Source organism: Schistocerca gregaria, chromosome 2 (genome assembly GCF_023897955.1).
Source record: "Schistocerca gregaria isolate iqSchGreg1 chromosome 2, iqSchGreg1.2, whole genome shotgun sequence".
Classification (NCBI taxonomy): domain Eukaryota; kingdom Metazoa; phylum Arthropoda; class Insecta; order Orthoptera; family Acrididae; genus Schistocerca; species Schistocerca gregaria.
This window is the reverse complement of record NC_064921.1, coordinates 683,298,943-683,318,010: the sequence shown is the minus strand read 5'-3', so window position 1 is coordinate 683,318,010 and position 19,068 is coordinate 683,298,943. Positions and strand designations below refer to the sequence as shown.

Here is a 19,068-nt window from a genome sequence, read left to right as displayed (position 1 = left end):
CACTAGATCGCGTGTTTCGGGAGCTCTCGTTACATCTCGATGGCGCGAGGCACTACAAATTCTCGCCTGTGGCGCGACCAAAGCATACTTACCTGGCGTAGGGGATACCGTGATCATGAAGGCGGTTCCTCCGGGGTGAGGCTCTTCCATTGCACTTCGGTCGAGCTGACCCCCGCGATTACTCCAAATGTGAGTAACTCGGGCGCATAATTTTTGGTAGTCGGGACTTGCGTTCGCGCTGTCCCGGTGTTTATTTCAATTGCAAAAGCAGTATTCTGTGATAGCAGTCGGTAACCAGTGCGTCTGAGCTTTCGGCCACCAACGTGTGCTGCAAGGCACTGCCACACGCAGCAGCACTCGCGCTAGGCGCGTACCACACGTCTGCGTCGACCTGGCGTCAAACCCAGAGCCAGAGCACACTGTCTGTTCGATAAGCGCGGCGGACGCGCACCACTAGTAGCAGCGGCAGCCGCGAGATGGCACAAGCGGTCTAACTCTGGTACGACACCCCCATTAATGGTCGTACGGCGACTTTTGGCTTTCTCTGTCCATCAGGGGAATGCGCGCCAAACGCAATTGCACGGCGCGGCACTCCCTGAACGCACGGCGACCGCGGTGGCGCGAGCCGGCGTTCACGAGGCGTCGCCCAGCCGAACGCTGTGTCGCCTGTGGCCAGGTACATGAGGGCGGGAAGCAAGCGTCTAGCGTAGCGTCTCAAGACTTGCAGACTTGCGGCACTTGACGAGCTTGCTGGGATGTGAAATGACGTGGCCAACTGTACCGAAAACGGGCAAGAGAAATTCTAGGCAACAGCAGCTTGTGCTCGCAGGCGGCCACGATGACAAGGGCCAGCGTTGCTTAAATTCGGTGATGGGACGAGAACCGCTGTAGGCTGTTTATTAGGCCACGACAGTGAGCGTTTACTTTCTGTAAGGAATGTCTTGTCGTCGCAGATGTTGTGTTTCATGTGACAAATTTGCAGACGCCCGGAAAAAAAAAAAAAGTAAGGCTTGGAAATGAACAGTTACAACACTGGGAGGACGAAAAACGGCCAAGTGCAATTACAAACATCGGCGTGGTGAGCGCAGGAAATATCTTTGGTGGTAGCTGAGTGGGACAAGGGCGCCTGTACTCGGGGCTCTGAGGGAAAGTAGAAAACGCAGTGTTATCAGGTGTTTTTCTTGCAAGAAATAGAGTCAAAAAGTCTGTATTACACACGTCTTTAACACAGGTTCGGAACTTCAAATCTGTTTATGGCTACTTTACAAGCTCGCTAATCGTCTTCCAAAATATTAAAAGTACACCATACCTCCAGATCCAGCCGGCCCCCACCCCCTGTACAAACTGTCTCTCGTATGGGCGCCCTTGGAGTGAGAACAGACGCGTTTCGAATGGAATGGGAATAACATAAAACTCTTCTTTTTTTCTCTCTCTGTAACAAGTGTAATTAAAAACACAATTTTTCCCTACTCACTGACAAAATATCCGAACAGTGCCTTCTGTAACACACACAGTTCTACATTGACAGACGCGTAGTAGCGGCACTTTCAATAAATTACTCACGCCTACTAATTGCAGAAACGGATAGCCCTCAAATGAATTCGTTGTTGCATCACTACATTCACAGAAATGCCTCTTCCTTGTTTCCCCATCGCTTCGTTACACACCAGACGTGTTGTGTTTACAAACAAAAAGCAATTTAGTTTTATCCTTACCTAATCTACGTCTAAGCAAAGATGGCTAGTTTACCAAATACCGCAAAATTAATCTGCATCTTCGAAATCAGCCCGCCGAAATGTTGCCATGAATGAAACTTTATTTTTTCTCTCTTATGCGTATAGAAAATATGTGCACAAATATTCGATCGAGCTTTCCACGCCCTACTCGGAAGGAGAAGCAAAAAGGAGTGTTACCTTTTAAGTGCCTTCTGTTACTCGGCGTCGAATGTCGAACGTGCCGATTGACGTTCGTTCTTGGAGTTCACGGCCGTCCTGTTTGTTCGTCGCGCACAACACTCACGACTGCATCCAGCTCTCTTAGAACATCTGACAGTGTGAGCTGTGGGGTCCTTCAGTTGCTCGGCGACAGACGACCGTGCGCGACAATGCTGCCGTATTTGCTAGCACTAAGGGCTCTGCTGGAAGGAGCGAAAGTAAAGTGTGGCTGCAAAAAGCACTCATTGCGCAGATCTCATTCGCGGTTTCAACAGCCAAGAAAGAGGGCTCGTTTGAGACGGAGAGGAGGGCCCGGAGGCGGCAGCCCGGACTTGGCCCGCCATCTTCCGGAGGGAACGGTAAATTAACCCCAGCAGCGGCCGGCGCCGCGAGCCGTGTGGCGCTGCTCGCACAAAATGCATCGTTTTTCTCGGCAGAGGAGCGTTGTTGCGACTGTCTGCCATCTAACTCGACAGCCAATAGCTCTTTTGTAAGGAGACAGGTACATGGACGGCCACCATTCTGTTCACCGACTGCGAAAACGTCGGGAGCTCTCGTTACATCTCGATGGCGCGAGGCACTACAAATTCTCGCCTGTGGCGCGACCAAAGCATACTTACCTGGCGTAGGGGATACCGTGATCATGAAGGCGGTTCCTCCGGGGTGAGGCTCTTCCATTGCACTTCGGTCGAGCTGACCCCCGCGATTACTCCAAATGTGAGTAACTCGGGCGCATAATTTTTGGTAGTCGGGACTTGCGTTCGCGCTGTCCCGGTGTTTATTTCAATTGCAAAAGCAGTATTCTGTGATAGCAGTCGGTAACCAGTGCGTCTGAGCTTTCGGCCACCAACGTGTGCTGCAAGGCACTGCCACACGCAGCAGCACTCGCGCTAGGCGCGTACCACACGTCTGCGTCGACCTGGCGTCAAACCCAGAGCCAGAGCACACTGTCTGTTCGATAAGCGCGGCGGACGCGCACCACTAGTAGCAGCGGCAGCCGCGAGATGGCACAAGCGGTCTAACTCTGGTACGACACCCCCCATTAATGGTCGTACGGCGACTTTTTGGCTTTCTCTGTCCATCAGGGGAATGCGCGCCAAACGCAATTGCACGGCGCGGCACTCCCTGAACGCACGGCGACCGCGGTGGCGCGAGCCGGCGTTCACGAGGCGTCGCCCAGCCGAACGCTGTGTCGCCTGTGGCCAGGTACATGAGGGGCGGGAAGCAAGCGTCTAGCGTAGCGTCTCAAGACTTGCAGACTTGCGGCACTTGACGAGCTTGCTGGGATGTGAAATGACGTGGCCAACTGTACCGAAAACGGGCAAGAGAAATTCTAGGCAACAGCAGCTTGTGCTCGCAGGCGGCCACGATGACAAGGGCCAGCGTTGCTTAAATTCGGTGATGGGACGAGAACCGCTGTAGGCTGTTTATTAGGCCACGACAGTGAGCGTTTTACTTTCTGTAAGGAATGTCTTGTCGTCGCAGATGTTGTGTTTCATGTGACAAATTTGCAGACGCCCGGAAAAAAAAAAAAAGTTAAGGCTTGGAAATGAACAGTTACAACACTGGGAGGACGAAAAACGGCCAAGTGCAATTACAAACATCGGCGTGGTGAGCGCAGGAAATATCTTTGGTGGTAGCTGAGTGGGACAAGGGCGCCTGTACTCGGGGCTCTGAGGGAAAGTAGAAAACGCAGTGTTATCAGGTGTTTTTCTTGCAAGAAATAGAGTCAAAAAGTCTGTATTACACACGTCTTTAACACAGGTTCGGAACTTCAAATCTGTTTATGGCTACTTTACAAGCTCGCTAATCGTCTTCCAAAATATTAAAAGTACACCATACCTCCAGATCCAGCCGGCCCCCACCCCCTGTACAAACTGTCTCTCGTATGGGCGCCCTTGGAGTGAGAACAGACGCGTTTCGAATGGAATGGGAATAACATAAAACTCTTCTTTTTTTCTCTCTCTGTAACAAGTGTAATTAAAAACACAATTTTTCCCTACTCACTGACAAAATATCCGAACAGTGCCTTCTGTAACACACACAGTTCTACATTGACAGACGCGTAGTAGCGGCACTTTCAATAAATTACTCACGCCTACTAATTGCAGAAACGGATAGCCCTCAAATGAATTCGTTGTTGCATCACTACATTCACAGAAATGCCTCTTCCTTGTTTCCCATCGCTTCGTTACACACCAGACGTGTTGTGTTTACAAACAAAAAGCAATTTAGTTTTATCCTTACCTAATCTACGTCTAAGCAAAGATGGCTAGTTTACCAAATACCGCAAAATTAATCTGCATCTTCGAAATCAGCCCGCCGAAATGTTGCCATGAATGAAACTTTATTTTTTCTCTCTTATGCGTATAGAAAATATGTGCACAAATATTCGATCGAGCTTTCCACGCCCTACTCGGAAGGAGAAGCAAAAAGGAGTGTTACCTTTTAAGTGCCTTCTGTTACTCGGCGTCGAATGTCGAACGTGCCGATTGACGTTCGTTCTTGGAGTTCACGGCCGTCCTGTTTGTTCGTCGCGCACAACACTCACGACTGCATCCAGCTCTCTTAGAACATCTGACAGTGTGAGCTGTGGGGTCCTTCAGTTGCTCGGCGACAGACGACCGTGCGCGACAATGCTGCCGTATTTGCTAGCACTAAGGGCTCTGCTGGAAGGAGCGAAAGTAAAGTGTGGCTGCAAAAAGCACTCATTGCGCAGATCTCATTCGCGGTTTCAACAGCCAAGAAAGAGGGCTCGTTTGAGACGGAGAGGAGGGCCCGGAGGCGGCAGCCCGGACTTGGCCCGCCATCTTCCGGAGGGAACGGTAAATTAACCCCCAGCAGCGGCCGGCGCCGCGAGCCGTGTGGCGCTGCTCGCACAAAATGCATCGTTTTTCTCGGCAGAGGAGCGTTGTTGCGACTGTCTGCCATCTAACTCGACAGCCAATAGCTCTTTTGTAAGGAGACAGGTACATGGACGGCCACCATTCTGTTCACCGACTGCGAAAACGTCGGGAGCTCTCGTTACATCTCGATGGCGCGAGGCACTACAAATTCTCGCCTGTGGCGCGACCAAAGCATACTTACCTGGCGTAGGGGATACCGTGATCATGAAGGCGGTTCCTCCGGGGTGAGGCTCTTCCATTGCACTTCGGTCGAGCTGACCCCCGCGATTACTCCAAATGTGAGTAACTCGGGCGCATAATTTTTGGTAGTCGGGACTTGCGTTCGCGCTGTCCCGGTGTTTATTTCAATTGCAAAAGCAGTATTCTGTGATAGCAGTCGGTAACCAGTGCGTCTGAGCTTTCGGCCACCAACGTGTGCTGCAAGGCACTGCCACACGCAGCAGCACTCGCGCTAGGCGCGTACCACACGTCTGCGTCGACCTGGCGTCAAACCCAGAGCCAGAGCACACTGTCTGTTCGATAAGCGCGGCGGACGCGCACCACTAGTAGCAGCGGCAGCCGCGAGATGGCACAAGCGGTCTAACTCTGGTACGACACCCCCATTAATGGTCGTACGGCGACTTTTGGCTTTCTCTGTCCATCAGGGGAATGCGCGCCAAACGCAATTGCACGGCGCGGCACTCCCTGAACGCACGGCGACCGCGGTGGCGCGAGCCGGCGTTCACGAGGCGTCGCCCAGCCGAACGCTGTGTCGCCTGTGGCCAGGTACATGAGGGGCGGGAAGCAAGCGTCTAGCGTAGCGTCTCAAGACTTGCAGACTTGCGGCACTTGACGAGCTTGCTGGGATGTGAAATGACGTGGCCAACTGTACCGAAAACGGGCAAGAGAAATTCTAGGCAACAGCAGCTTGTGCTCGCAGGCGGCCACGATGACAAGGGCCAGCGTTGCTTAAATTCGGTGATGGGACGAGAACCGCTGTAGGCTGTTTATTAGGCCACGACAGTGAGCGTTTACTTTCTGTAAGGAATGTCTTGTCGTCGCAGATGTTGTGTTTCATGTGACAAATTTGCAGACGCCCGGAAAAAAAAAAAAAGTTAAGGCTTGGAAATGAACAGTTACAACACTGGGAGGACGAAAAACGGCCAAGTGCAATTACAAACATCGGCGTGGTGAGCGCAGGAAATATCTTTGGTGGTAGCTGAGTGGGACAAGGGCGCCTGTACTCGGGGCTCTGAGGGAAAGTAGAAAACGCAGTGTTATCAGGTGTTTTTCTTGCAAGAAATAGAGTCAAAAAGTCTGTATTACACACGTCTTTAACACAGGTTCGGAACTTCAAATCTGTTTATGGCTACTTTACAAGCTCGCTAATCGTCTTCCAAAATATTAAAAGTACACCATACCTCCAGATCCAGCCGGCCCCCACCCCCTGTACAAACTGTCTCTCGTATGGGCGCCCTTGGAGTGAGAACAGACGCGTTTCGAATGGAATGGGAATAACATAAAACTCTTCTTTTTTTCTCTCTCTGTAACAAGTGTAATTAAAAACACAATTTTTCCCCTACTCACTGACAAAATATCCGAACAGTGCCTTCTGTAACACACACAGTTCTACATTGACAGACGCGTAGTAGCGCACTTTCAATAAATTACTCACGCCTACTAATTGCAGAAACGGATAGCCCTCAAATGAATTCGTTGTTGCATCACTACATTCACAGAAATGCCTCTTCCTTGTTTCCCATCGCTTCGTTACACACCAGACGTGTTGTGTTTACAAACAAAAAGCAATTTAGTTTTATCCTTACCTAATCTACGTCTAAGCAAAGATGGCTAGTTTACCAAATACCGCAAAATTAATCTGCATCTTCGAAATCAGCCCGCCGAAATGTTGCCATGAATGAAACTTTATTTTTTCTCTCTTATGCGTATAGAAAATATGTGCACAAATATTCGATCGAGCTTTCCACGCCCTACTCGGAAGGAGAAGCAAAAAGGAGTGTTACCTTTTAAGTGCCTTCTGTTACTCGGCGTCGAATGTCGAACGTGCCGATTGACGTTCGTTCTTGGAGTTCACGGCCGTCCTGTTTGTTCGTCGCGCACAACACTCACGACTGCATCCAGCTCTCTTAGAACATCTGACAGTGTGAGCTGTGGGGTCCTTCAGTTGCTCGGCGACAGACGACCGTGCGCGACAATGCTGCCGTATTTGCTAGCACTAAGGGCTCTGCTGGAAGGAGCGAAAGTAAAGTGTGGCTGCAAAAAGCACTCATTGCGCAGATCTCATTCGCGGTTTCAACAGCCAAGAAAGAGGGCTCGTTTGAGACGGAGAGGAGGGCCCGGAGGCGGCAGCCCGGACTTGGCCCGCCATCTTCCGGAGGGAACGGTAAATTAACCCCAGCAGCGGCCGGCGCCGCGAGCCGTGTGGCGCTGCTCGCACAAAATGCATCGTTTTTCTCGGCAGAGGAGCGTTGTTGCGACTGTCTGCCATCTAACTCGACAGCCAATAGCTCTTTTGTAAGGAGACAGGTACATGGACGGCCACCATTCTGTTCACCGACTGCGAAAACGTCGGGAGCTCTCGTTACATCTCGATGGCGCGAGGCACTACAAATTCTCGCCTGTGGCGCGACCAAAGCATACTTACCTGGCGTAGGGGATACCGTGATCATGAAGGCGGTTCCTCCGGGGTGAGGCTCTTCCATTGCACTTCGGTCGAGCTGACCCCCGCGATTACTCCAAATGTGAGTAACTCGGGCGCATAATTTTTGGTAGTCGGGACTTGCGTTCGCGCTGTCCCGGTGTTTATTTCAATTGCAAAAGCAGTATTCTGTGATAGCAGTCGGTAACCAGTGCGTCTGAGCTTTCGGCCACCAACGTGTGCTGCAAGGCACTGCCACACGCAGCAGCACTCGCGCTAGGCGCGTACCACACGTCTGCGTCGACCTGGCGTCAAACCCAGAGCCAGAGCACACTGTCTGTTCGATAAGCGCGGCGGACGCGCACCACTAGTAGCAGCGGCAGCCGCGAGATGGCACAAGCGGTCTAACTCTGGTACGACACCCCCATTAATGGTCGTACGGCGACTTTTGGCTTTCTCTGTCCATCAGGGGAATGCGCGCCAAACGCAATTGCACGGCGCGGCACTCCCTGAACGCACGGCGACCGCGGTGGCGCGAGCCGGCGTTCACGAGGCGTCGCCCAGCCGAACGCTGTGTCGCCTGTGGCCAGGTACATGAGGGGCGGGAAGCAAGCGTCTAGCGTAGCGTCTCAAGACTTGCAGACTTGCGGCACTTGACGAGCTTGCTGGGATGTGAAATGACGTGGCCAACTGTACCGAAAACGGGCAAGAGAAATTCTAGGCAACAGCAGCTTGTGCTCGCAGGCGGCCACGATGACAAGGGCCAGCGTTGCTTAAATTCGGTGATGGGACGAGAACCGCTGTAGGCTGTTTATTAGGCCACGACAGTGAGCGTTTACTTTCTGTAAGGAATGTCTTGTCGTCGCAGATGTTGTGTTTCATGTGACAAATTTGCAGACGCCCGGAAAAAAAAAAAAAGTTAAGGCTTGGAAATGAACAGTTACAACACTGGGAGGACGAAAAACGGCCAAGTGCAATTACAAACATCGGCGTGGTGAGCGCAGGAAATATCTTTGGTGGTAGCTGAGTGGGACAAGGGCGCCTGTACTCGGGGCTCTGAGGGAAAGTAGAAAACGCAGTGTTATCAGGTGTTTTTCTTGCAAGAAATAGAGTCAAAAAGTCTGTATTACACACGTCTTTAACACAGGTTCGGAACTTCAAATCTGTTTATGGCTACTTTACAAGCTCGCTAATCGTCTTCCAAAATATTAAAAGTACACCATACCTCCAGATCCAGCCGGCCCCCACCCCCTGTACAAACTGTCTCTCGTATGGGCGCCCTTGGAGTGAGAACAGACGCGTTTCGAATGGAATGGGAATAACATAAAACTCTTCTTTTTTTCTCTCTCTGTAACAAGTGTAATTAAAAACACAATTTTTCCCTACTCACTGACAAAATATCCGAACAGTGCCTTCTGTAACACACACAGTTCTACATTGACAGACGCGTAGTAGCGGCACTTTCAATAAATTACTCACGCCTACTAATTGCAGAAACGGATAGCCCTCAAATGAATTCGTTGTTGCATCACTACATTCACAGAAATGCCTCTTCCTTGTTTCCCATCGCTTCGTTACACACCAGACGTGTTGTGTTTACAAACAAAAAGCAATTTAGTTTTATCCTTACCTAATCTACGTCTAAGCAAAGATGGCTAGTTTACCAAATACCGCAAAATTAATCTGCATCTTCGAAATCAGCCCGCCGAAATGTTGCCATGAATGAAACTTTATTTTTTCTCTCTTATGCGTATAGAAAATATGTGCACAAATATTCGATCGAGCTTTCCACGCCCTACTCGGAAGGAGAAGCAAAAAGGAGTGTTACCTTTTAAGTGCCTTCTGTTACTCGGCGTCGAATGTCGAACGTGCCGATTGACGTTCGTTCTTGGAGTTCACGGCCGTCCTGTTTGTTCGTCGCGCACAACACTCACGACTGCATCCAGCTCTCTTAGAACATCTGACAGTGTGAGCTGTGGGGTCCTTCAGTTGCTCGGCGACAGACGACCGTGCGCGACAATGCTGCCGTATTTGCTAGCACTAAGGGCTCTGCTGGAAGGAGCGAAAGTAAAGTGTGGCTGCAAAAAGCACTCATTGCGCAGATCTCATTCGCGGTTTCAACAGCCAAGAAAGAGGGCTCGTTTGAGACGGAGAGGAGGGCCCGGAGGCGGCAGCCCGGACTTGGCCCGCCATCTTCCGGAGGGAACGGTAAATTAACCCCAGCAGCGGCCGGCGCCGCGAGCCGTGTGGCGCTGCTCGCACAAAATGCATCGTTTTTCTCGGCAGAGGAGCGTTGTTGCGACTGTCTGCCATCTAACTCGACAGCCAATAGCTCTTTTGTAAGGAGACAGGTACATGGACGGCCACCATTCTGTTCACCGACTGCGAAAACGTCGGGAGCTCTCGTTACATCTCGATGGCGCGAGGCACTACAAATTCTCGCCTGTGGCGCGACCAAAGCATACTTACCTGGCGTAGGGGATACCGTGATCATGAAGGCGGTTCCTCCGGGGTGAGGCTCTTCCATTGCACTTCGGTCGAGCTGACCCCCGCGATTACTCCAAATGTGAGTAACTCGGGCGCATAATTTTTGGTAGTCGGGACTTGCGTTCGCGCTGTCCCGGTGTTTATTTCAATTGCAAAAGCAGTATTCTGTGATAGCAGTCGGTAACCAGTGCGTCTGAGCTTTCGGCCACCAACGTGTGCTGCAAGGCACTGCCACACGCAGCAGCACTCGCGCTAGGCGCGTACCACACGTCTGCGTCGACCTGGCGTCAAACCCAGAGCCAGAGCACACTGTCTGTTCGATAAGCGCGGCGGACGCGCACCACTAGTAGCAGCGGCAGCCGCGAGATGGCACAAGCGGTCTAACTCTGGTACGACACCCCCATTAATGGTCGTACGGCGACTTTTGGCTTTCTCTGTCCATCAGGGGAATGCGCGCCAAACGCAATTGCACGGCGCGGCACTCCCTGAACGCACGGCGACCGCGGTGGCGCGAGCCGGCGTTCACGAGGCGTCGCCCAGCCGAACGCTGTGTCGCCTGTGGCCAGGTACATGAGGGGCGGGAAGCAAGCGTCTAGCGTAGCGTCTCAAGACTTGCAGACTTGCGGCACTTGACGAGCTTGCTGGGATGTGAAATGACGTGGCCAACTGTACCGAAAACGGGCAAGAGAAATTCTAGGCAACAGCAGCTTGTGCTCGCAGGCGGCCACGATGACAAGGGCCAGCGTTGCTTAAATTCGGTGATGGGACGAGAACCGCTGTAGGCTGTTTATTAGGCCACGACAGTGAGCGTTTACTTTCTGTAAGGAATGTCTTGTCGTCGCAGATGTTGTGTTTCATGTGACAAATTTGCAGACGCCCGGAAAAAAAAAAAAAGTTAAGGCTTGGAAATGAACAGTTACAACACTGGGAGGACGAAAAACGGCCAAGTGCAATTACAAACATCGGCGTGGTGAGCGCAGGAAATATCTTTGGTGGTAGCTGAGTGGGACAAGGGCGCCTGTACTCGGGGCTCTGAGGGAAAGTAGAAAACGCAGTGTTATCAGGTGTTTTTCTTGCAAGAAATAGAGTCAAAAAGTCTGTATTACACACGTCTTTAACACAGGTTCGGAACTTCAAATCTGTTTATGGCTACTTTACAAGCTCGCTAATCGTCTTCCAAAATATTAAAAGTACACCATACCTCCAGATCCAGCCGGCCCCCACCCCCTGTACAAACTGTCTCTCGTATGGGCGCCCTTGGAGTGAGAACAGACGCGTTTCGAATGGAATGGGAATAACATAAAACTCTTCTTTTTTTCTCTCTCTGTAACAAGTGTAATTAAAAACACAATTTTTCCCTACTCACTGACAAAATATCCGAACAGTGCCTTCTGTAACACACACAGTTCTACATTGACAGACGCGTAGTAGCGGCACTTTCAATAAATTACTCACGCCTACTAATTGCAGAAACGGATAGCCCTCAAATGAATTCGTTGTTGCATCACTACATTCACAGAAATGCCTCTTCCTTGTTTCCCATCGCTTCGTTACACACCAGACGTGTTGTGTTTACAAACAAAAAGCAATTTAGTTTTATCCTTACCTAATCTACGTCTAAGCAAAGATGGCTAGTTTACCAAATACCGCAAAATTAATCTGCATCTTCGAAATCAGCCCGCCGAAATGTTGCCATGAATGAAACTTTATTTTTTCTCTCTTATGCGTATAGAAAATATGTGCACAAATATTCGATCGAGCTTTCCACGCCCTACTCGGAAGGAGAAGCAAAAAGGAGTGTTACCTTTTAAGTGCCTTCTGTTACTCGGCGTCGAATGTCGAACGTGCCGATTGACGTTCGTTCTTGGAGTTCACGGCCGTCCTGTTTGTTCGTCGCGCACAACACTCACGACTGCATCCAGCTCTCTTAGAACATCTGACAGTGTGAGCTGTGGGGTCCTTCAGTTGCTCGGCGACAGACGACCGTGCGCGACAATGCTGCCGTATTTGCTAGCACTAAGGGCTCTGCTGGAAGGAGCGAAAGTAAAGTGTGGCTGCAAAAAGCACTCATTGCGCAGATCTCATTCGCGGTTTCAACAGCCAAGAAAGAGGGCTCGTTTGAGACGGAGAGGAGGGCCCGGAGGCGGCAGCCCGGACTTGGCCCGCCATCTTCCGGAGGGAACGGTAAATTAACCCCAGCAGCGGCCGGCGCCGCGAGCCGTGTGGCGCTGCTCGCACAAAATGCATCGTTTTTCTCGGCAGAGGAGCGTTGTTGCGACTGTCTGCCATCTAACTCGACAGCCAATAGCTCTTTTGTAAGGAGACAGGTACATGGACGGCCACCATTCTGTTCACCGACTGCGAAAACGTCGGGAGCTCTCGTTACATCTCGATGGCGCGAGGCACTACAAATTCTCGCCTGTGGCGCGACCAAAGCATACTTACCTGGCGTAGGGGATACCGTGATCATGAAGGCGGTTCCTCCGGGGTGAGGCTCTTCCATTGCACTTCGGTCGAGCTGACCCCCGCGATTACTCCAAATGTGAGTAACTCGGGCGCATAATTTTTGGTAGTCGGGACTTGCGTTCGCGCTGTCCCGGTGTTTATTTCAATTGCAAAAGCAGTATTCTGTGATAGCAGTCGGTAACCAGTGCGTCTGAGCTTTCGGCCACCAACGTGTGCTGCAAGGCACTGCCACACGCAGCAGCACTCGCGCTAGGCGCGTACCACACGTCTGCGTCGACCTGGCGTCAAACCCAGAGCCAGAGCACACTGTCTGTTCGATAAGCGCGGCGGACGCGCACCACTAGTAGCAGCGGCAGCCGCGAGATGGCACAAGCGGTCTAACTCTGGTACGACACCCCCATTAATGGTCGTACGGCGACTTTTGGCTTTCTCTGTCCATCAGGGGAATGCGCGCCAAACGCAATTGCACGGCGCGGCACTCCCTGAACGCACGGCGACCGCGGTGGCGCGAGCCGGCGTTCACGAGGCGTCGCCCAGCCGAACGCTGTGTCGCCTGTGGCCAGGTACATGAGGGGCGGGAAGCAAGCGTCTAGCGTAGCGTCTCAAGACTTGCAGACTTGCGGCACTTGACGAGCTTGCTGGGATGTGAAATGACGTGGCCAACTGTACCGAAAACGGGCAAGAGAAATTCTAGGCAACAGCAGCTTGTGCTCGCAGGCGGCCACGATGACAAGGGCCAGCGTTGCTTAAATTCGGTGATGGGACGAGAACCGCTGTAGGCTGTTTATTAGGCCACGACAGTGAGCGTTTACTTTCTGTAAGGAATGTCTTGTCGTCGCAGATGTTGTGTTTCATGTGACAAATTTGCAGACGCCCGGAAAAAAAAAAAAAGTTAAGGCTTGGAAATGAACAGTTACAACACTGGGAGGACGAAAAACGGCCAAGTGCAATTACAAACATCGGCGTGGTGAGCGCAGGAAATATCTTTGGTGGTAGCTGAGTGGGACAAGGGCGCCTGTACTCGGGGCTCTGAGGGAAAGTAGAAAACGCAGTGTTATCAGGTGTTTTTCTTGCAAGAAATAGAGTCAAAAAGTCTGTATTACACACGTCTTTAACACAGGTTCGGAACTTCAAATCTGTTTATGGCTACTTTACAAGCTCGCTAATCGTCTTCCAAAATATTAAAAGTACACCATACCTCCAGATCCAGCCGGCCCCCACCCCCTGTACAAACTGTCTCTCGTATGGGCGCCCTTGGAGTGAGAACAGACGCGTTTCGAATGGAATGGGAATAACATAAAACTCTTCTTTTTTTCTCTCTCTGTAACAAGTGTAATTAAAAACACAATTTTTCCCTACTCACTGACAAAATATCCGAACAGTGCCTTCTGTAACACACACAGTTCTACATTGACAGACGCGTAGTAGCGGCACTTTCAATAAATTACTCACGCCTACTAATTGCAGAAACGGATAGCCCTCAAATGAATTCGTTGTTGCATCACTACATTCACAGAAATGCCTCTTCCTTGTTTCCCATCGCTTCGTTACACACCAGACGTGTTGTGTTTACAAACAAAAAGCAATTTAGTTTTATCCTTACCTAATCTACGTCTAAGCAAAGATGGCTAGTTTACCAAATACCGCAAAATTAATCTGCATCTTCGAAATCAGCCCGCCGAAATGTTGCCATGAATGAAACTTTATTTTTTCTCTCTTATGCGTATAGAAAATATGTGCACAAATATTCGATCGAGCTTTCCACGCCCTACTCGGAAGGAGAAGCAAAAAGGAGTGTTACCTTTTAAGTGCCTTCTGTTACTCGGCGTCGAATGTCGAACGTGCCGATTGACGTTCGTTCTTGGAGTTCACGGCCGTCCTGTTTGTTCGTCGCGCACAACACTCACGACTGCATCCAGCTCTCTTAGAACATCTGACAGTGTGAGCTGTGGGGTCCTTCAGTTGCTCGGCGACAGACGACCGTGCGCGACAATGCTGCCGTATTTGCTAGCACTAAGGGCTCTGCTGGAAGGAGCGAAAGTAAAGTGTGGCTGCAAAAAGCACTCATTGCGCAGATCTCATTCGCGGTTTCAACAGCCAAGAAAGAGGGCTCGTTTGAGACGGAGAGGAGGGCCCGGAGGCGGCAGCCCGGACTTGGCCCGCCATCTTCCGGAGGGAACGGTAAATTAACCCCAGCAGCGGCCGGCGCCGCGAGCCGTGTGGCGCTGCTCGCACAAAATGCATCGTTTTTCTCGGCAGAGGAGCGTTGTTGCGACTGTCTGCCATCTAACTCGACAGCCAATAGCTCTTTTGTAAGGAGACAGGTACATGGACGGCCACCATTCTGTTCACCGACTGCGAAAACGTCGGGAGCTCTCGTTACATCTCGATGGCGCGAGGCACTACAAATTCTCGCCTGTGGCGCGACCAAAGCATACTTACCTGGCGTAGGGGATACCGTGATCATGAAGGCGGTTCCTCCGGGGTGAGGCTCTTCCATTGCACTTCGGTCGAGCTGACCCCCGCGATTACTCCAAATGTGAGTAACTCGGGCGCATAATTTTTGGTAGTCGGGACTTGCGTTCGCGCTGTCCCGGTGTTTATTTCAATTGCAAAAGCAGTATTCTGTGATAGCAGTCGGTAACCAGTGCGTCTGAGCTTTCGGCCACCAACGTGTGCTGCAAGGCACTGCCACACGCAGCAGCACTCGCGCTAGGCGCGTACCACACGTCTGCGTCGACCTGGCGTCAAACCCAGAGCCAGAGCACACTGTCTGTTCGATAAGCGCGGCGGACGCGCACCACTAGTAGCAGCGGCAGCCGCGAGATGGCACAAGCGGTCTAACTCTGGTACGACACCCCCATTAATGGTCGTACGGCGACTTTTGGCTTTCTCTGTCCATCAGGGGAATGCGCGCCAAACGCAATTGCACGGCGCGGCACTCCCTGAACGCACGGCGACCGCGGTGGCGCGAGCCGGCGTTCACGAGGCGTCGCCCAGCCGAACGCTGTGTCGCCTGTGGCCAGGTACATGAGGGGCGGGAAGCAAGCGTCTAGCGTAGCGTCTCAAGACTTGCAGACTTGCGGCACTTGACGAGCTTGCTGGGATGTGAAATGACGTGGCCAACTGTACCGAAAACGGGCAAGAGAAATTCTAGGCAACAGCAGCTTGTGCTCGCAGGCGGCCACGATGACAAGGGCCAGCGTTGCTTAAATTCGGTGATGGGACGAGAACCGCTGTAGGCTGTTTATTAGGCCACGACAGTGAGCGTTTACTTTCTGTAAGGAATGTCTTGTCGTCGCAGATGTTGTGTTTCATGTGACAAATTTGCAGACGCCCGGAAAAAAAAAAAAAAGTTAAGGCTTGGAAATGAACAGTTACAACACTGGGAGGACGAAAAACGGCCAAGTGCAATTACAAACATCGGCGTGGTGAGCGCAGGAAATATCTTTGGTGGTAGCTGAGTGGGACAAGGGCGCCTGTACTCGGGGCTCTGAGGGAAAGTAGAAAACGCAGTGTTATCAGGTGTTTTTCTTGCAAGAAATAGAGTCAAAAAGTCTGTATTACACACGTCTTTAACACAGGTTCGGAACTTCAAATCTGTTTATGGCTACTTTACAAGCTCGCTAATCGTCTTCCAAAATATTAAAAGTACACCATACCTCCAGATCCAGCCGGCCCCCACCCCCTGTACAAACTGTCTCTCGTATGGGCGCCCTTGGAGTGAGAACAGACGCGTTTCGAATGGAATGGGAATAACATAAAACTCTTCTTTTTTTCTCTCTCTGTAACAAGTGTAATTAAAAACACAATTTTTCCCTACTCACTGACAAAATATCCGAACAGTGCCTTCTGTAACACACACAGTTCTACATTGACAGACGCGTAGTAGCGGCACTTTCAATAAATTACTCACGCCTACTAATTGCAGAAACGGATAGCCCTCAAATGAATTCGTTGTTGCATCACTACATTCACAGAAATGCCTCTTCCTTGTTTCCCATCGCTTCGTTACACACCAGACGTGTTGTGTTTACAAACAAAAAGCAATTTAGTTTTATCCTTACCTAATCTACGTCTAAGCAAAGATGGCTAGTTTACCAAATACCGCAAAATTAATCTGCATCTTCGAAATCAGCCCGCCGAAATGTTGCCATGAATGAAACTTTATTTTTTCTCTCTTATGCGTATAGAAAATATGTGCACAAATATTCGATCGAGCTTTCCACGCCCTACTCGGAAGGAGAAGCAAAAAGGAGTGTTACCTTTTAAGTGCCTTCTGTTACTCGGCGTCGAATGTCGAACGTGCCGATTGACGTTCGTTCTTGGAGTTCACGGCCGTCCTGTTTGTTCGTCGCGCACAACACTCACGACTGCATCCAGCTCTCTTAGAACATCTGACAGTGTGAGCTGTGGGGTCCTTCAGTTGCTCGGCGACAGACGACCGTGCGCGACAATGCTGCCGTATTTGCTAGCACTAAGGGCTCTGCTGGAAGGAGCGAAAGTAAAGTGTGGCTGCAAAAAGCACTCATTGCGCAGATCTCATTCGCGGTTTCAACAGCCAAGAAAGAGGGCTCGTTTGAGACGGAGAGGAGGGCCCGGAGGCGGCAGCCCGGACTTGGCCCGCCATCTTCCGGAGGGAACGGTAAATTAACCCCAGCAGCGGCCGGCGCCGCGAGCCGTGTGGCGCTGCTCGCACAAAATGCATCGTTTTTCTCGGCAGAGGAGCGTTGTTGCGACTGTCTGCCATCTAACTCGACAGCCAATAGCTCTTTTGTAAGGAGACAGGTACATGGACGGCCACCATTCTGTTCACCGACTGCGAAAACGTCGGGAGCTCTCGTTACATCTCGATGGCGCGAGGCACTACAAATTCTCGCCTGTGGCGCGACCAAAGCATACTTACCTGGCGTAGGGGATACCGTGATCATGAAGGCGGTTCCTCCGGGGTGAGGCTCTTCCATTGCACTTCGGTCGAGCTGACCCCCGCGATTACTCCAAATGTGAGTAACTCGGGCGCATAATTTTTGGTAGTCGGGACTTGCGTTCGCGCTGTCCCGGTGTTTATTTCAATTGCAAAAGCAGTATTCTGTGATAGCAGTCGGTAACCAGTGCGTCTGAGCTTTCGGCCACCAACGTGTGCTGCAAGGCACTGCCACACGCAGCAGCACTCGCGCTAGGCGCGTACCACACGTCTGCGTCGACCTGGCGTCAAACCCAGAGCCAGAGCACACTGTCTGTTCGATAAGCGCGGCGGACGCGCACCACTAGTAGCAGCGGCAGCCGCGAGATGGCACAAGCGGTCTAACTCTGGTACGACACCCCCATTAATGGTCGTACGGCGACTTTTGGCTTTCTCTGTCCATCAGGGGAATGCGCGCCAAACGCAATTGCACGGCGCGGCACTCCCTGAACGCACGGCGACCGCGGTGGCGCGAGCCGGCGTTCACGAGGCGTCGCCCAGCCGAACGCTGTGTCGCCTGTGGCCAGGTACATGAGGGGCGGGAAGCAAGCGTCTAGCGTAGCGTCTCAAGACTTGCAGACTTGCGGCACTTGACGAGCTTGCTGGGATGTGAAATGACGTGGCCAACTGTACCGAAAACGGGCAAGAGAAATTCTAGGCAACAGCAGCTTGTGCTCGCAGGCGGCCACGATGACAAGGGCCAGCGTTGCTTAAATTCGGTGATGGGACGAGAACCGCTGTAGGCTGTTTATTAGGCCACGACAGTGAGCGTTTACTTTCTGTAAGGAATGTCTTGTCGTCGCAGATGTTGTGTTTCATGTGACAAATTTGCAGACGCCCGGAAAAAAAAAAAAGTTAAGGCTTGGAAATGAACAGTTACAACACTGGGAGGACGAAAAACGGCCAAGTGCAATTACAAACATCGGCGTGGTGAGCGCAGGAAATATCTTTGGTGGTAGCTGAGTGGGACAAGGGCGCCTGTACTCGGGGCTCTGAGGGAAAGTAGAAAACGCAGTGTTATCAGGTGTTTTTCTTGCAAGAAATAGAGTCAAAAAGTCTGTATTACACACGTCTTTAACACAGGTTCGGAACTTCAAATCTGTTTATGGCTACTTTACAAGCTCGCTAATCGTCTTCCAAAATATTAAAAGTACACCATACCTCCAGATCCAGCCGGCCCCCACCCCCTGTACAAACTGTCTCTCGTATGGGCGCCCTTGGAGTGAGAACAGACGCGTTTCGAATGGAATGGGAATAACATAAAACTCTTCTTTTTTTCTCTCTCTGTAACAAGTGTAATTAAAAACACAATTTTTCCCTACTCACTGACAAAATATCCGAACAGTGCCTTCTGTAACACACACAGTTCTACATTGACAGACGCGTAGTAGCGGCACTTTCAATAAATTACTCACGCCTACTAATTGCAGAAACGGATAGCCCTCAAATGAATTCGTTGTTGCATCACTACATTCACAGAAATGCCTCTTCCTTGTTTCCCATCGCTTCGTTACACACCAGACGTGCTGTGTTTACAAACAAAAAGCAATTTAGTTTTATCCTTACCTAATCTACGTCTAAGCAAAGATGGCTAGTTTACCAAATACCGCAAAATTAATCTGCATCTTGGTTTTTTTCGGAAAACGCACCCTCCATTGACCGCCTCCTGTAGGG

General features: G+C 51.1%; 8 non-coding genes across 8 annotated transcripts; all 8 read left to right on the top strand.

Moving 5' to 3' along the window:
• Window positions 1–84: 84 nt before the first annotated feature.
• On the top strand, window positions 85–247 carry LOC126337475 (U1 spliceosomal RNA). The gene has a single exon (XR_007565058.1). It is a non-coding gene; the product is annotated as a U1 spliceosomal RNA (small nuclear RNA).
• A 2,299-nt stretch (window positions 248–2,546) lies between these two features.
• LOC126337474 (U1 spliceosomal RNA) lies at window positions 2,547–2,709 on the top strand. Its single transcript, XR_007565057.1, has one exon. It is a non-coding gene; the product is annotated as a U1 spliceosomal RNA (small nuclear RNA).
• A 2,304-nt stretch (window positions 2,710–5,013) lies between these two features.
• LOC126337473 (U1 spliceosomal RNA) lies at window positions 5,014–5,176 on the top strand. Its single transcript, XR_007565056.1, has one exon. It is a non-coding gene; the product is annotated as a U1 spliceosomal RNA (small nuclear RNA).
• A 2,300-nt stretch (window positions 5,177–7,476) lies between these two features.
• On the top strand, window positions 7,477–7,639 carry LOC126337472 (U1 spliceosomal RNA). Its single transcript, XR_007565055.1, has one exon. It is a non-coding gene; the product is annotated as a U1 spliceosomal RNA (small nuclear RNA).
• A 2,300-nt stretch (window positions 7,640–9,939) lies between these two features.
• LOC126337471 (U1 spliceosomal RNA) lies at window positions 9,940–10,102 on the top strand. The gene has a single exon (XR_007565054.1). It is a non-coding gene; the product is annotated as a U1 spliceosomal RNA (small nuclear RNA).
• Window positions 10,103–12,402: 2,300 nt separating this feature from the next.
• On the top strand, window positions 12,403–12,565 carry LOC126337470 (U1 spliceosomal RNA). Its single transcript, XR_007565053.1, has one exon. It is a non-coding gene; the product is annotated as a U1 spliceosomal RNA (small nuclear RNA).
• A 2,300-nt stretch (window positions 12,566–14,865) lies between these two features.
• On the top strand, window positions 14,866–15,028 carry LOC126337469 (U1 spliceosomal RNA). Its single transcript, XR_007565052.1, has one exon. It is a non-coding gene; the product is annotated as a U1 spliceosomal RNA (small nuclear RNA).
• Window positions 15,029–17,329: 2,301 nt separating this feature from the next.
• On the top strand, window positions 17,330–17,492 carry LOC126337468 (U1 spliceosomal RNA). Its single transcript, XR_007565051.1, has one exon. It is a non-coding gene; the product is annotated as a U1 spliceosomal RNA (small nuclear RNA).
• The last annotated feature ends 1,576 nt before the right edge of the window (window positions 17,493–19,068 follow it).